Raw genomic sequence first — 11012 nt, 5'->3', positions numbered from 1 at the left:
GTTCTTTAGCTTTTAAGCCTTTCCCTTTATACAAATAAGGCTATTTTCACACTTGCGTTCTGAGCGGATCCGTCTGGTATCTGTACAGACGGATCCGCTCATATAATGCAAACGATGGTATCCGTTCAGAACGGAACCGTCTGCATTATATTTCCGAAAAAAGTCTAAGTGTAATTTGTATTCGGACGGATCCGTCCAGACTTTGCATTGAAAGTCAATGGGGGGCGGATCCGTTTGAAAATTGCACCATATTGTGTCACCTTCAAACGGATCCGTCCCCATTGACTTACACTGTAAGTCTGGACGGATCCGTTTGCCTCCGCACGGCCAGGCGGACACCCGAACGCTGCAAGCAGCGTTCAGGTGTCCGCCTGCTGAGCGGAGCGGAGGACAGACAGTGCCAGACTGATGCATTCTGAGCGGATCCGCATCCACTCAGAATGCATTAGGGCTGGACGGAAGCGTTCGGGGCCGCTTGTGAGAGCCTTCAAACTGAGCTCACGAGCGGACACCTGAACGCAGGTGTGAAAGTAGCCTTATCATTATGACCAAATAGTTCCATTTTTGTTTCATCAGCCCACAGGACATTTCTCCAAAGGCCTCCTGCACACGAACGTTGTGTGCATCCGTGGCCGTTGTGCCGTTTTCCGTTTTTTTTCACGGACCCATTGACTTTCAATGGGTCCGTGGAAAAATCGGAAAATGCACCGTTTGGCAGCCGCATCCGTGAGCCGTGTTTCCTGGCCGTGAAAAAAATATGACCTGTCCTATTTTTTTCACGGCCAACGGTTCACGGGCCCATTCAAGTCAATGGGTCCGTGAAAGAACACGGATGCACACAAGATTGGCATCCGTGTCCGTGATCCGTGGCCGTAGGTTAGTTTCATACAGACGGATCCGAAGATCCGTCTGCATAAAAGCTTTTTCAGAGCTGAGTTTTCACTTCGTGAAAACTCAGATCCGACAGTATATTCTAACACAGAAGCGTTCCCATGGTGATGGGACGCTTCTAGTTAGAATACACTACAAACTGTGTACAAGACTGCCCCCTGCTGCCTGGCAGCACCCGATCTCTTACAGGGGGATATGATAGTGCGGCACCTGAAGGGGTTAATTGTACTATCATATCCCCCTGTAAGAGATCAGGGCTGCCAGGCAGCAGGGGGCAGACCCCCCCCCCCCTCCCCAGTTTGAATATCATTGTGCGGCCCCCCCCCTCCCCTGTTGTTAACTCGTTGGTGGCCAGTGTGCGCACCCCCCTCCCTCCCTCCCTCTATTGTTTTAATACATTGGGGCCAGTGTGCGCGCGCCCCCAACCCCCCCCCTCCCTCCCTCTATTGTTTTAATACATTGGGGCCAGTGTGCGCACCCCCCAACCCCCCCCCCCCCCCCTCCCTCCCTCTATTGTAATAATAGCATTGGGGCCAGTGTGCGCACAACCCCCCCCCCCATGGCGAGGGGCATGGCGAGTTCCTAGAATTTTTTTTTTTTTGTCGCAAGTTAGTGGAATATGAGACTTTGTAAGGAAAAAAGAAAAAAAATGAAAAATCATCATTTTCCGCTAACTTGTGACAAAAAATAAAAAATTCTAGGAACTCGCCATGCCCCTCACGGAATACCTTGGGGTGTCTTCTTTCCAAAATGGGGTCACTTGTGGCGTAGTTATACTGCCCTGGCAATTTAGGGGCCCAAATGTGTGAGAAGTACCTTGCAATCAAAATCTGTAAAAAATGGCCTGTGAAATCTGAAAGGTGCTCTTTGGAATGTGTGCCCCTTTGCCCACCTTGGCTGCAAAAAAGTGTCACACATCTGGTATCGCCGTACTCAGGAGAAGTTGGGGAATGTGTTTTGGGGTGTCATTTTACATATACCCATGCTGGGTGATAGAAATATCTTGGCAAAAGACAACTTTTCCTATTTTTTTATACAAAGTTGGCATTTGACCAAGATATTTCTCTCACCCAGCATGGGTATATGTAAAATGACACCCCAAAACACATTCCCCAACTTCTCCTGAGTACGGCGATACCAGATGTGTCACACTTTTTTGCAGCCTAGATGCGCAAAGGGGCCCAAATTCCTTTTAGGAGGGCATTTTTAGACATTTGGATCCCAGACTTCTTCTCACACTTTCGGGCCCCTAAAAAGCCTGGGCAGTATAAATACCCCACATGTGACCCCACTTTGGAAAGAAGACACCCCAAGGTATTCAATGAGGGGCCTGGCGAGTTCCTAGAAATTTTTTATTTTTTGCATATGTTAGCGGAAATTGATTTTTTTTGTTTTTTTCTCACAAAGTCTCACTTTCCGCTAACTTAGGACAAAAATTTCAATCTTTCATGGACTCAATATGCCCCTCAGCGAATACCTTGGGGTGTCTTCTTTCCGAAATGGGGTCACATGTGGGGTATTTATACTGCCCTGGCTTTTTAGGGGCCCTAAAGCGTGAGAAGAAGTCTGGAATATAAATGTCTAAAAATGTTTACGCATTTGGATTCCGTGAGGGGTATGGTGAGTTCATGGGAGATTTTATTTTTTGACACAAGTTAGTGGAATATGAGACTTAGGCCTCCTGCACACGAACGTTGTGTGCATCCGTGGCCGTTGTGCCGTTTTCCGTTTTTTTTCACGGACCCATTGACTTTCAATGGGTCCGTGGAAAAATCGGAAAATGCACCGTTTGGCAGCCGCATCCGTGAGCCGTGTTTCCTGGCCGTGAAAAAAATATGACCTGTCCTATTTTTTTCACGGCCAACGGTTCACGGACCCATTCAAGTCAATGGGTCCGTGAAAGAACACGGATGCACACAAGATTGGCATCCGTGTCCGTGATCCGTGGCCGTAGGTTTTAGTTTCATACAGACGGATCCGAAGATCCGTCTGCATAAAAGCTTTTTCTGATCTAAGTTTTCACTTCGTGAAAACTCATTTCCGACAGTATATTCTAACACAGAAGCGTTCCCATGGTGATGGGGACGCTTCTAGTTAGAATACACTGCAAACTTTGTACAAGACTCCCCCTGCTGCCTGGCAGCACCCGATCTCTTACAGGGGGATATGATAGTACAATTAACCCCATCATATCCCCCTGTAAGAGATCAGGGCTGCCAGGCAGCAGGGGGCAGACCCCCCCCCCCCCCCCTCCCCAGTTTGAATATCATTGTGCGGCCCCCCCCCCTCCCCTGTTGTTAACTCGTTGGTGGCCAGTGTGCGCACCCCCCTCCCTCCCTCCCTCTATTGTTTTAATACATTGGGGCCAGTGTGCGCGCCCCCCCCCCCAACCCCCCCCCCCCTCCCTCTATTGTTTTAATACATTGGGGCCAGTGTGCGCGCGCCCCCCCAACCCCCCCTCCCTCCCTCTATTGTTTTAATACATTGGGGCCAGTGTGCGCACCCCCCCAACCCCCCCCCCCCCCCTCCCTCCCTCTATTGTAATCATCATCGGTGGCAGCGGAGTAGAAGATTTTCATACTTACCTGCTTCTTGCTGCTGCGATGTCTGCGTCCGGCCGGGAGCTCCTCCTACTGGTAAGTGACAGGTCTGTGCGGCGCATTGCTGTCACTTACCAGTAGGAGGAGCTCCCGGCCGGACGCAGACATCGCAGCAGCAAGAAGCAGGTAAGTATGAAAATCTTCTACTCCGCTGCCACCGATGATGATTACAATAGAGGGAGGGAGGGAGGGGGGTGCGCACACTGGCCCCAATGTATTAAAACAATAGAGAGAGGGAGGGAGGGGGGGTTGGGGGGGCGCGCGCACACTGGCCCCAATGTATTAAAACAATAGAGGGAGGGAGGGGGGGGGGGTTGGGGGGGCGCGCGCACACTGGCCCCAATGTATTAAAATAATAGAGGGGGGGTTGGGGGGCGCGCGCACACTGGCCCCAATGTATTAAAATAATAGAGGGGGGGTTGGGGGGCGCGCGCACACTGGCCCCAATGTATTAAAACAATAGAGGGAGGGAGGGGGGTGCGCACACTGGCCACCAACGAGTTAACAACAGGGGAGGGGGGGCCCACTGGCCACCAATGAGTTAAAAACAGGGGGGGGGGTCTGCCCCCTGCTGCCTGGCAGCACCTGCCAGGCAGCAGGGGGCAGTCATGTACACAGTTTTTTTGTATATTCTAACCTGAAGCGTCTCCATCACCATGGGAACGCCTCTGTGTTAGAATATACTGTCGGAAATGAGTTTCACGATGTAGCTCATATCCGACAGTATATTCTAACATAGAGGCGTTCCCATGGTGATGGGGACGCTACAAGTTAAAATATACCATCGGATTGGAGAAAACTCCAATCCGATGGTATAACAGAACTCCAGACTTTACATTGAAAGTCAATGGGGACGGATCCGTTTGAAATGGCACCATATTGTGTCAACATCAAACGGATCCGTCCCCATTGACTTGCATTGTAATTCAGGACGGATCCGTTTGGCTCCGCACGGCCAGGCGGACACCAAAATGACTTTTTTTTCATGTCCGTGGATCCTCCAAAAATCAAGGAAGACCCACGGACGGAAAAACGGTCACGGATCACGGACCTACGGACCCCGTTTTTGCGGACCGTGTAAAAAAACGTTCGTGTGCAGGAGGCCTTAAGTAAGAAAAAACAAAAAAAAAATAAAAAATTCCGCTAACTTGTGCCAAAAAAAATGTCTGAATGGAGCCTTACAGGGGGGGGTGATCAATGACAGGGGGGGTGATCAATGACAGGGGGGTAATCACCCATATAGACTCCCGGATCACCCCCCTGTCATTGATCACCCCCCTGGTAAGGCTCCATTCAGACGTCCGTATAATTTTTACGGATCCATGGATCGGATCCGCAAAACACATGCGGACGTCTGAATGGAGCCTTACAGGGGGGTTATCAATGACAGGGGGTGATCAGGGTGATCACCCCCCTGTCACTGATCACCCCCCCTGTAAGGCTCCATTCAGACATCCGCATGATTTTTTACGGATCCATGGATACATGGATCGGATCCACAAAAAACATGCGGACGTCTGAATGGAGCCTTACAGGGGGGTTATCAATGACAGGGGGTGATCAGGGTGATCACCCCCCTGTCACTGATCACCCCCCCTGTAAGGCTCCATTCAGACATCCGCATGATTTTTTACGGATCCATGGATACATGGATCGGATCCACAAAAAACATGCGGACGTCTGAATGGAGCCTTACAGGGGGGTTATCAATGACAGGGGGTGATCAGGGTGATCACCCCCCTGTCACGGATCACCCCCCCTGTAAGGCTCCATTCAGACATCCGCATGATTTTTTACGGATCCATGGATACATGGATCGGATCCACAAAAAACATGCGGACGTCTGAATGGAGCCTTACAGGGGGGTTATCAATGACAGGGGGTGATCAGGGTAATCAGGGTGATCACCCCCCTGTCACGGATCACCCCCCCTGTAAGGCTCCATTCAGACATCCGCATGATTTTTTACGGATCCATGGATACATGGATCGGATCCACAAAAAACATGCGGACGTCTGAATGGAGCCTTACAGGGGGGTTATCAATGACAGGGGGTGATCAGGGTGATCACCCCCCTGTCACGGATCACCCCCCCTGTAAGGCTCCATTCAGACATCCGCATGATTTTTTACGGATCCATGGATACATGGATCGGATCCACAAAAAACATGCGGACGTCTGAATGGAGCCTTACAGGGGGGTTATCAATGACAGGGGGTGATTAGGGTGATCACCCCCCTGTCACGGATCACCCCCCCTGTAAGGCTCCATTCAGACATCCGCATGATTTTTTACGGATCCATGGATACATGGATCGGATCCACAGAACGCATGCGGACGTCTGAATGGAGCCTTACAGGGGGGTTATCAATGACAGGGGGTGATCAGGGTAATCAGGGTGATCACCCCCCTGTCACGGATCACCCCCCCCTGTAAGGCTCCATTCAGACATCCGCATGATTTTTTACGGATCCATGGATACATGGATCGGATCCACAAAAAACATGCGGACGTCTGAATGGAGCCTTACAGGGGGGTTATCAATGACAGGGGGTGATCAGGGTGATCACCCCCCTGTCACGGATCACCCCCCCTGTAAGGCTCCATTCAGACATCCGCATGATTTTTTACGGATCCATGGATACATGGATCGGATCCACAAAAAACATGCGGACGTCTGAATGGAGCCTTACAGGGGGGTTATCAATGACAGGGGGTGATCAGGGTAATCAGGGTGATCACCCCCCTGTCACGGATCACCCCCCCTGTAAGGCTCCATTCAGACATCCGCATGATTTTTTACGGATCCATGGATACATGGATCGGATCCACAGAACGCATGCGGACGTCTGAATGGAGCCTTACAGGGGGGTTATCAATGACAGGGGGTGATCAGGGAGTGTATATGGGTGATCACCCCCCTGTAAGGCTCCATTCAGACGTCCGCATGTGTTTTGCGGATCCGATCCATGTATCCATGGATCCGTAAAAATCATGCGGACGTCTGAATGGAGCCTTACAGGGGGGTGATCAGTGACAGGGGGGTGATCAATGACAGGGGGTGATCAGGGAGTGTATATGGGTGATCACCCGCCTGTCATTGATCACCCCCCTGTAAGGCTCCATTTAGACGTCCGTATGCGTTTTGCGGATCCGATCCATGTATCCGTGGATCCGTAAAAATCATACGGACGTCTGAACGGAGCCTGACAGGGGGGTGATCAATGACAGGGCGGTGATCAATGACAGGGGGGTGATCAGGGAGTTTATATGGGGTGATCATGGGTGATCAGGGGTTTATAAGGGGTTAATAAGTGACGGGGGGGGGGTGTAGTGTAGTGTGGTGTTTGGTGCTACTGTACTGACCTACCTGAGTCCTCTGGTGGTCGATCCTAACAAAAGGGACCACCAGAGGACCAGGTAGGAGGTATATTAGACGCTGTTATGAAAACAGCGTCTAATATACCTGTTAGGGGTTAAAAAATTCGGATCTCCAGCCTGCCAGCGAACGATCGCCGCTGGCATGCTGGAGATCCACTCGCTTACCTTCCGTTCCTGTGAGCGCGCGCGCCTGTGTGCGCGCGTTCACAGGAAATCTCGCGTATCGCGAGATGACGCGTATATGCGTGACTGTGCGCAGCGCTGCCACCTCCGGAACGCACATGTGCGTTAGGCGGTCCGGAGGTGGTTAAGGGCTTGTTCACACGACCGTATGGCTTTTTCAGTGTTTTGTGGGCCGTCTTTAACGGATCTGTGTTTTTTCAGTTTTTTGTTTCAGTAGTGTTTCCGGTTCCGTTTTTCTGTTCCGTTTTTCCGTATGGCATATACAGTTATTACATAGGAAAAATTGGTCTGGGCACAACATTTTCAATAGATGGTTCCGCAAAAACGGAACGGATACGGAAGACATACGGAGTACATTTCATTCACTTGAATGGAGCGACGAAGCGTGATTTGCGGGCAATAATAGGACATGTTCTAGCTTTGAACGGAAATTGAATGCATATGGAGTACATTCCTTTTTTTTTTTTTTGCAGAACCATTGAAATGAATGGTTCCATATACGGAACTAAAAAAACGGCCCGTATACGGAACGCAAAAACGTTTGTGTGAACAAGCCCTAAAGGATAGGATGTATCTTGGATGGCATGAGCTGACCACAACATATTGGGAACTAAACTGCCATTTCTGTGGAAGACTTTACAATTTTAATTTCACTTCTTGTGGGTAGCATTTATTATTTCACCCCAGAGCTCTACAGTTCACCACATTGAGCCTCTCATGCGTATGGTGCTCTTTTACTCCTGAACCTGGCTGTACGTCCAGGTCAAATATTAGGGCCACATGTAGGGAAAACTAGGAAGCGCAAAATAAAAGGCTCATGCTCAGTCATTGCCCGACTGTGTCTGTATTGCAGCCTGCAAACAGGTCCGCAATATGCGGGCACCAGCTGTGTGCGCGCCTTACAATATATGTTGGAAATCTGACAGATGCCATTATAGTGGATTGGTATCCGGCTTGCCAGATATGGCAATTCCGGTATTCTGCTCCCCTGCTTCAACAGAATACCGGAATGTCGTACGCAGATGTGAACGTAGCCTTATGGGTATTTGTACAGCCTATTTAACCAACAACCAGTTGGTAAGATGTATGTCAACATATAGAAACACAGAAGAAGAAAACCCTGTAGTGATACACATACATACACAAAATATGAAATTTTATTAGATAATTACATACAAATAATTACAAAAACATGATAAGAAATGTTCAAAGTAATGAAGCAGCAATACAGGTGATGTTGCAAATGGTAGCTCACTCGCTGTGGGTAAGTGGGTAAGAGATCCCAAAATACAAAATAGACTAGGCACAGTGGCCAAGGCAGCAGTGCCAGGGAAAAAGTATCTGTGCACCAGAAATGCCCTGGAATCCTATCTGATGTTCCTGAGTGCCCGGTATAAAAAACGTCCACACTAGGTCCCACAGGAAACCTCAAGTGGGCATACAGGCAACAGTCAAATATAGAGAAAAACACAGATAATACCTGTGTTATGGTGTAAAGCAGGGATCCAACTACCGGTCAACTGTGAGCGCACCCCGATGTACGTTTCGCCTAGCTTTCTCAAGGGGCGTGATATTGTATACCCGTTATGGGTATTTATCAACCTTTTATCTACAATTTACATCGTATGTAACAAACACTTTACAAACTATTCATTAAAGGGGTTCTGCACTTTGTTTAAACTGATGATCTATCCTTAGGATAAATCATCAGCATCTGATCGGGGGGGGGGTCCGATACCCGCTGGCCTAGTGACATCACGACTTGTGTCAACTGGCCTGGGAGGGGCTAAGCTCTGTTCCCTAGAATGGAGCTTAGCCGCGTCCAGGCCAGTTGGTCACCTGCCCATCTGCACTCCGCATCGCAGACCCATTCACTTGACTAAGGAGTGCTTCCGTGGTGTTTCTGGCCGTGCCTCCGCAGCGCAAAAAAACAGACCCAAGTTGCATGGGTCTCGATGCGTCCCGGCCGCCGCACGGACGTTGCCCGTGCATTGGGGACTGCGAATTGTGGTCCCCAAAGCACGGAACAGATGCACAACATTCGTGTGCAAGAGGCCTAATTCTTAAGAATTTTTAAGAAAGTTTCCAAAACCCACTTTTTAAGGACCAGTTCAGTTATGAAGTAACTTTGTGAGGCCTACATAGTAGAAACCACCCATAAATGACCGTAATTTTAGAAACTACACCTCACAAGGTATTCAAAACTGCTTTTTAAACTTTTATTAACCCTTTAGGTGTTCCACAAGAATGAAAGGAAATTTAACCACCTCCGGACCGCCTAACGCACATGTGCGTTCCGGAGGTGGCAGGCTGGCGCACAGTCACGCATATACGCGTCATCTCGCGAGACGCGAGATTTCCTGTGAACGCGCGCACACAGGCGCGCGCGCTCACAGGAACGGAAGGTAAGCGAGTGGATCTCCAGCCTGCCAGCGGCGATCGTTCGCTGGCAGGCTGGAGATCCGAATTTTTTAACCCCTAACAGGTATATTAGACGCTGTTTTCATAACAGCGTCTAATATACCTCCTACCTGATCCTCTGGTGGTCCCTTTTGTTAGGATCGACCACCAGAGGACTCAGGTAGCTCAGTACAGTCCCACCAAACACTACACTACACTACACCCCCCCCCCCCCGTCACTTATTAACCCCTTATAAACCCCTGATCACCCCATATAAACTCCCTGATCACCCCCCTGTCATTGATCACCGCCCTGTCATTGATCACCGCCCTGTCAGGCTCCATTCAGACGTCCGCATGATTTTTACGGATCCGATCCATGTATCCATGGATCCGTAAAAATCATGCGGACGTCTGAATGGAGCCTTACAGGGGGGTGATCAATGACAGGCGGGTGATCACCCATATACACTCCCTGATCACCCCCTGTCATTGATCACCCCCCTGTCATTGATCACCCCCCTGTCAGGCTCCATTCAGACGTCCGCATGATTTTACGGATCCGATCCATGTATCCATGTATCCGTAAAAATCATGCGGACGTCTGAATGGAGCCTTACAGGGGGGGTGATCAGTGACAGGGGGGTGATCACCCTGATCACCCTCTGTCATTGATAACCCCCCTGTAAGGCTCCATTCAGACGTCCGCATGCGTTCTGTGGATCCGATCCATGTATCCATGGATCCGTAAAAAATCATGCGGATGTCTGAATGGAGCCTTACAGGGGGGGTGATCAGTGACAGGGGGGTGATCACCCTGATTACCCTGATCACCCCCTGTCATTGATAACCCCCCTGTAAGGCTCCATTCAGACGTCCGCATGCGTTCTGTGGATCCGATCCATGTATCCATGGATCCGTAAAAAATCATGCGGATGTCTGAATGGAGCCTTACAGGGGGGGTGATCAGTGACAGGGGGGTGATCACCCTGATTACCCTGATCACCCCTGTCATTGATAACCCCCCTGTAAGGCTCCATTCAGACGTCCGCATGCGTTCTGTGGATCCGATCCATGTATCCATGGATCCGTAAAAAATCATGCGGATGTCTGAATGGAGCCTTACAGGGGGGGTGATCAGTGACAGGGGGGTGATCACCCTATTACCCTGATCACCCCCTGTCATTGATAACCCCCCTGTAAGGCTCCATTCAGACGTCCGCATGCGTTCTGTGGATCCGATCCATGTATCCATGGATCCGTAAAAAATCATGCGGATGTCTGAATGGAGCCTTACAGGGGGGGTGATCAGTGACAGGGGGGTGATCACCCTGATTACCCTGATCACCCCTGTCATTGATAACCCCCCTGTAAGGCTCCATTCAGACGTCCGCATGCGTTCTGTGGATCCGATCCATGTATCCATGGATCCGTAAAAAATCATGCGGATGTCTGAATGGAGCCTTACAGGGGGGGTGATCAGTGACAGGGGGGTGATCACCCTGATTACCCTGATCACCCCTGTCATTGATAACCCCCCTGTAAGGCTCCATTCAG

This window comes from Bufo gargarizans, unplaced genomic scaffold, assembly GCF_014858855.1.
Source record: "Bufo gargarizans isolate SCDJY-AF-19 unplaced genomic scaffold, ASM1485885v1 fragScaff_scaffold_41_pilon:::fragment_2:::debris, whole genome shotgun sequence".
Lineage (NCBI taxonomy): Eukaryota > Metazoa > Chordata > Amphibia > Anura > Bufonidae > Bufo > Bufo gargarizans.
The sequence above is the reverse complement of the archived record's forward strand: the minus strand, read 5'-3'. Positions refer to the sequence as shown.